Genomic DNA, 8,066 nt, shown 5'->3' with positions numbered 1-8,066 from the left:
AACAGTCCCTACATGTGTGTGTTACTTACACTTGTGAGAATGGGATGCAGTTCTAATCCCGGCGGTCGGAATCCCGGAGGTCGGAATCCCGGCGTTCAAAGTCCCGACTCCGGAATCCTGACCGCCAAAATCCCGGTTTATGACCTTCCTGTACACTTTCTCTATATGTTCATAATTTTCATTCAGACATTCTCTCATTTGAGTATAGGAACCTAATCAAGTATGCAATTAAGTGGTAACAGACCATGACCATTCAAATGCAGAAGTGTCAATTTCCACTCCCTTTTTTTCATTATGGGTTATTTAGCCTCATCACCCCCTCATCGCTGGATCCAATCTTCACAAAACCAGTGATAGTAGGAGGCCTGGTTATGACAATCCAAGAAACGATTTAGTTCAATATTCCTGCATCTCACCTGTACCAACTAAAGGTAAACAAACCCAATATGGGAACCTAGGTAGAACGTTGCATATCTTTGCCTCATACCTAAACAGTATCTTTATTTCTTAACCCATGATAAAAACAGAAAAGAGCTGTCACCAATAAGAGCTGTCAATTAATGAGATATCATTTAAATTCGTACTGGACAGAATTGCCCCCCTACTTTTTGGTGTATAATATTTTTTAACACATACATATGTGTGTGTGTCTAGATTTAAAAAAAATTGTGTGTATGTGTGATTATATTCTTAGGAATACATTAAAAGTTATGTAATTAACCTACTTAACTATACTAAGATTGCCCAAAAAAGGCATAAAACTGTGTTTCTCCTGCCTGCCACGAAAGGCATTTTTTCAGAATATTATGACCAATGTGTGCCTGTGTCTTTAAATGCTGTGTCTAAACAATTCAATGCACAGAATAAAATACCAAATACCAAATATAATATAATATATATATTAAAAAAAGTTATTTTCTCTTAAAATCGTTGCTGTAGCATCATATTATAAGAAGTTAATTGATCTTCTTCACGTGAACCACAGGATAGTGGTCAACAGCAAGAGTCAGATGATCCCAACACGTTTCATCTCATTATAGATTTCATCAGGGGTTAGTCTTAATGAATATTTGTTAATGACACAGACACTCTAACTAAAGCGTAATGTCAAAAAGGAGTTCTAAGATGCAGTTTATACCTTGGTTCTTAATTTGTGTGTCTCTTGCAGCCAGTGTTAATGATAGAATACCAGTAAATCCTGGACACACTATGACAGGGTATATTAATTGGAAAATATGTTTACCCATTTTAGTAGCTGCAATTCCTTGAGATGCTGACACTTCCATTCTCTAGGTATTGCAGCTACTAAAATTGGTGATACTTTAGTAATAAAAACTTTTTGGAAAGTGCTATTTTGCATTTAAAGTGTCAAAAAAGAAAATGTATGAGTATATAGATCTATATAGCAGAATTAATATGCTTAGAACCAAGTGATTCAATAGACACAAGTGTCATTAAGTGTTTGAACAAATTTACAAATTTTTAGAATTTCCTAAGATTATGGGGACACATCAAAAAAATCCAGACCAGGACCTTAAAACGAAACAGCCTCCCAAATTGGAAAGGACTGGACAGTGTGATATTGTTTTTACAACATTTATTATAACAATACATAAAGAGTAAAAAATAGACTTGTACAATATATATAAAAAACATAGGTTTATCATAGGCTACAAGCTACCTCTCCACTTGTCTTTTGATTGATAAATCAAATTGGTTTTAAGAAGATTCATACTGCTATATAGCTTCAAGGTGGAAATAGAACTCTATACTCTATATACACATACATTTTCTTTTTTGACACTGACCCTCAAGTCCTTTGCAAAGTTTCGGGATTTATTTTTCTGTCTTCAGGCTTAAGAAACAAACAGTTTAATGACATACAAGTTACCTTTAAGTACCTGCACGGTACCTGGTCGGCACCCGGGAACCTTCCCCCATCAATGGAGTCCGTTGCCGGCCAGGAATCGTGTCACAATCAACCAACACTAAAAGTAAACAAAACAGAAAAATATACACATACATAAACATGAATAGCAAAAGTGACAACAATTATTGCCACCCTAAAGATAAAATATATTCTCTGATGCAGGTGGGTCCCTATCTCGGCACAAACTGCTGCAACATCTGTTGGACTTAAGTGTTAGAATTATTGATATATCTCTTTATATCTCTTTACTATCTCTTTACTATTTTATAGTTCCACAAACTTGATACTTATTTGATATTTTGAATCACTGTTATTTCATCACATCACAGGAAGATGTTAAGATTAAGGTGGTCGTTTAATCCCCGTGGTTTAAGTGTTCCTAATGTGTGAATCCACTTGGACTCATACTGTAACAGCTTCAGATGTCTGTCCCCTTCCCGGCCATCATCGGGGATATGATCAATGATCATGTGTCTGAAATTAGCTAAGCGATGCTTAGCTTCCACTTAGGGGAGTATTCAATGATTTATTTCTCCATAAGCAGCAAATCCTGTTTAGGATTCGATGCACATTCGCAGGGTTCTGGAGAGCTTCAGCATTCGCTGCCAGCCTCCCTGTCACCCTATTCAATGCAGCATGGGCTCGCTGCCCCTGCTGGCGAATTTTAACTTCTGCGGAAAATTCCGCAGGGAGCCGGGGGACAGAGGCATGCAGGGAGATGTAAGCCTCCCTGCCTAGCCCCAGAATTTGTGGGGGAGGGCTCCCGGGGCACAGGCAGCAGAGGCAGCCCCCCAGGAATGCTGGCACAGGGGGGCAGGGGTAGGGAGCCGCTCCTCTGGTCGAGCACGTAACAAGCCGGGACCAGAGTGAAGTGAATATATGAATATCTAATGAGCAGCTCCCGGCCCCCTGCTGGTGAAAGTGTAAATAAAAAAAAAGGTTTTCAAAAAATAAATACAAATTAAATATATATTAATGTGCTTCAAGCACATGAATAAAAATAGCATGCCCCTTCACAGAAAAAAAAAGATTTTTTGACACCAAAAAAAAAAAAACCTTTATTTTAAAAGATCACTTTCCAGTTCACCTTAAAAAGATGTTGAATGCAAAATGGTGAATCATGGCAAAATCAGGGAGAAAACAATTTGCCATCCTTGCATTCAATACACTCTCGGCGAATTCCAGTGAAAACCCCATTGAAATACACCAACGAATTGCAGCGAGCATGAAACAGAGAACTGGTCGGCATTCACTGTTTACTGAAAATATGATTCACCCTATTCAATGTTCACTGTACGCAGAAAGCAAAATTCACCGCAAGGAGTGAAAAAAGTCAGATTCGCCGAAATAACGGTGAATCAGGAGCATTGAATACTGGCCATAGTGTCTGGCTATTGGCTGGTACACTGCCTTGTCGTTAATTGCTGCCAGTATCACTGATCTATGCATGGCTATGCGCTACTTAAAGGGGTGCATGGTCTGACCCACATAACTGAGTCCGCATGGACATTTAATCAGGTACACTACATATGAGGTTGAACATATTTGTGTCATGTATATGGATAAAAAAATGGCTACACGTAGCCACATGATAGTGGGTAAGAACTGCATGTTGCAGTAAAAGCTCACATTGTAAAATAAAAAACACAAATGGGGAGGGGGGGGGGGGGGGGTAGATACAGGGTTCTGTGTTAAGGAAGCCCTGTTTCGAGCTGCACTTCTGTGTACATCTGTGTTAGTGCACTGCAATAAATGGCTATCATTTTCAGTAGGTAATGCTATTGTATTTTAATACAGCAAGATTGGCCTTGCAATCAGACAGCCATGTTAGTAGTCTGTAGACATCAATTTTTCAAAATAATATAAAAAATAAAGGAAAATAATTCTAGTGTCATTAGGTGCCAGAAAGATTGCTATAGAGATTGCTACATTTTTGATTTGATGCTTTCATATAGGGAATCTTAATACGATAGATAAGAGAAGACAGTACTTGTTTCATAGCACAGCGCCCACAATGTCTACGTATGGTACCGTACAGATATCGCATCGTATGCCGCGTTATAGTGACATGCGATGCGTGCGATGCGTTTTCAGTACCGTTCACATTCCCGCTCACTGACATTCTCGCCCCCTGTTGGATTCTCTCAGAAATCACTCTGAGGTGATTTTCTGTGACTAGTGAATGCATCACTCAGAGCTCCTGCTGTTTTATTGATATACAATATTAAATCTATTGATATGGCAGCATCATTGGATATATTCATGTTGCCTCAGTCTGAGGATGAGGCGACTACGTTTTTTCCGGACCGTGGACTTCTCCCAGTCGTGCAGAATTGCGCAAACAGACACATGATGCGTCTTGCAGTTAAGGAGGCGATGTGGCAGTGCTACGTGAAGGCGTGCCAACTTAAGGTCAGCTTGCGAGCGCCACAATAGTTCCCTGGCTGCCGCTTACCATTTCTCACATTGCTACGGTTCCTGTAGTCGTGGACACATGAGATGACGTCTGTGGAGTATTGTGCGCAGCAGCTCCACATCTCCAAGAAGACCACAGTGCTGTACAACCGCTGGGTCAGGGAGGCGTGTTCCCTAGATGTAATGGCGCAGCCACAGCGCCGCATCAGTGGGCCATGAATGATCGTGGAATGCGATGAGACATTGTTTGTGAAAAGAAAAAGTAATGCAGGACGAATTTTGCAGCAACAGTGGGTCTTTGGCGGTATATGCCAGGAAACTGGACAATGTTTCTTGGAAAAGGTGGCCACCCGGGATGCGGCCACATTAATCAACTGCATCATCCAGAATGTAGAGGCAGGCACAAATGTGTATACCGACTGCTGGAGGGCATATAGGTCTCAACAATTAGAACAGGCTGCCTACCACCATTTCACTGTAAATCATAGATTCATTGATGCAGCAACAGGTGTTATCACACAAACTGTCGAGAGGTTGTGGGGCCAATGCAAATGGCACAACAAGCGGCAAAGAGGAACAGCCAGGCATCAGCTGCAATCTTACCTCACAGATCTCATGTGGCGAAAAACAATGGGAGCTGAGGAGGTGCTTGTGCAATGAAATATCGCATCGCATTTGGTGCCATGCGATAACATGCAATATTTAATTGTATAAGCACTCCTGTGCACATAATATGGACATCGCATTGCATCGCATCGCATAGCACTATACACGCAATGTGATGCGATTTCCATACGCAGAATAGCCCACTAAGCTATTTGCTTAGTGGGCGCCATGCTAGGAAACAAGTACCGAGAAGACTTTGAGCTCTGATAATTACCACTCTTGGGGGGGTTATTATCATTCACTCGCAAAGGCACAATCACTCTCTAATGGACAAAACCATGTGGGTGTTTAATTGTATCTGTAGAGGGTAAATACTGGGTGCTTTGTTATTACACTGCAATATAGACATCAGTTTGAAGTACAAATCTAACTCTCTGCACATCAGCCCCACCTGCAGTGCATATGGTTTTGTCCATTAGAGAGTGATTGTGCCTTTGCGAGTGAACCAGAATAACCCCCTTAGTCTGTGTGTGTGGCTATGCATGCCAACTTTTACATTTGTGTGGAATATATCATTAATCAGCTAACCATTTGTATGTGTGTGAAATAAGTTATACTGTACTATTTCTCATTATTTTTAAAACTATGTACCCAACTCATACATTTCCTGCCACCTTAAACGTGACTTAAAATATTTGTTCTGCATACTGTAAAACACTTTTGTTAAGCCTCTAAAATATGTTTCAAAATTGAACCTATTTAAAAAAATCAAAAAATATTTTGATAACTTAACTAAAAAACTAGCTCTGGAAATGCTAAGTCATACCTCATACTGACTACAGACTCTGCAAACGTCCAATACTGAAGCTAGCCTGTCAGAAGAGCCCCTAATAATACAGCTTTGATATTCCTCAGTGTGTTATACCCTAGTTCATACCGTTTGTCTCCAATGTACAATTAATTTAATGTTCTATAAAAAATAACATAAAATTGTCATCTCTCTGTTGTGTTTGGCCTGGGACACTCTTCCTAAGAGACAGTTTTAAAACTTGAAGTTTTAAACTTTATAAATCCAAATAAAGGAAGCTCTCAAAAAGTGCGTAATAAAGTTCTGAACAAAAAACAAAATGGGGCTGAAAATACTCAAACTCAATAAGGCCCATACACACTAGTAGATTTTCATTTCAAAAGACTTTGCCAAAATCTCTGACAGATATATCTTTCAGCAAAGTAGTGCGTACACACTGGACTATTTTCCCCAAAGAGCAAGAGATTTTCAGGAGGCGAAAGACTTTGCTGAAAATCTTTCATATAAAAGGCTATTTACATAATGGGCGGGGTTTGAATTCCAAGGGTGGGAGCAGCGGCCATTTTATTCAGTGCATTTCTGTTCTAGGGGCCTGATTCAGAACTGATCACTGGGCTGTGTATATTCAGAGCCCAGCGGACAGGTAAACGCCACCTCACTCTGCTCCGACTGGGAAAAATCCCGCCCATGTGCACAACTACGATTTCATTTGGTGCCGTGCACGTAGGGAGAAATCCGTTCACCTGCACCAGTAATGTATACGTTACCGCCATAACAAAATACACATTGGGGGGCAGTGGTGGCGGTAACATATACATTGTTGACCTGCGCCGGCAGTGTATACATTAACGCCATAAATAATATACATTGGTGGCCAGTGGCAGCGGTATCATATACATTACTGGTCTGCTCCAGCAGTGTTTACATTACTGACTATTATTACTATACATTGGTGCGCAGCAGCGCTTAAAGTGGTCCTGGTGATGTGGTGAAACTCGCTTCCCTGCCTCTCCCCCCCCCCCCCATTATGTCACAGCCACACAGCCGGGTGGGTGCTAGGGTGTTTGGCGCCCCCCTACATGCTTTAAATTTCTGGCCTATCCCACACACCCATGAAAAGAATAATGTGGCCCACATAATACCACCCCTAATTAAAATGATGCCCCACAGTGCAAATCAACCCAACACCTAATAAAAATGGAACAGTTCGTGCCAATAAATTTAGGGCATGGCTTTATGGGACAGGGACACAGTAATGCACACAGTAATGCCATTTACACATTATGCCACACACCGTAATGCCCATTATACAATATGCCAAACACGGTAATGCCCATTACAAAATATGCCAAACATGGTAATGCCCATTTTTTTATTATGCCACATAAGTGCCGCTTACATAGATGCTCATTGCCAGGTATTACATTCTCAGTGCCAGGGGTAACATGCCCATTGCCAGGGGTAACATGGCCAGTGCCAGAGACTGTGTGATCTGCACTGTGTGGGAAAAGAGACAGCAGGGCAAAGCGGTGGGAAACCTGGATGTCTTAGACCAAGTACATCCGTCCGTGGGGCGGCTATTTCAAATGACTTGCGAGCCAATCGGTGCTCGCGGCCTGGCAGCTCCTGATTTGTTGCCGTCCCACGAGCTCTGATTGGCTCACAAGCCGTTAATTGGCACATCATTTAAAAATAGCTGTGCCATGGATCGATGGACCTGTTCTGAGACATCCAGATTTCCCACCTCTCTGCCCGGCTGACAGCTGTTTAGCAACGCGGACGGAGGCGGAACCATTCCGCCTCCAAAGTGGAACTGATGGAACACAGTTCCACCCCATTCCGGCTTACTTTAACCCTGGTGGGCAGTGGTGCCCATACTATATACATTTCTGGGTACTTATATGTAAGTTGGGCGCCCACTAAGCTATTTACTTTGTTTTCAGCGGCCGCTCGCCACGCTTCAGGCTCGGTGGCTCGCTGTGCTCGCCACAGTATATAAAATCAACTCCATGCCGACATGGATAGTGGGGGTATGAGCGTACTAACTATAGTGGGCGCCCAACTAACATATATGTACCCATTGCTGGCCTGTGCCAGCAATGTATAGATTACAAGCTAATCTATAATCATTGGTGTCCAGTGGTGCCAGTAATTTATACAATGCTGGCATGTGCCAGCAATGTATATATTACTGGCTTAAATGTAACATTGGTGGCCAGTGGTGCCAGTAATATATACATTGCTGGCATGTGCCAACAATGTAGATATTGCTGGCTTGTAAGTAACATTGGTGGGCAGTGATGCCAG

This window comes from Crinia signifera, chromosome 7, assembly GCF_055691185.1.
Source record: "Crinia signifera chromosome 7, ASM5569118v1, whole genome shotgun sequence".
NCBI lineage: Eukaryota > Metazoa > Chordata > Amphibia > Anura > Myobatrachidae > Crinia > Crinia signifera.
This window is presented reverse-complemented; position numbering follows the sequence as displayed.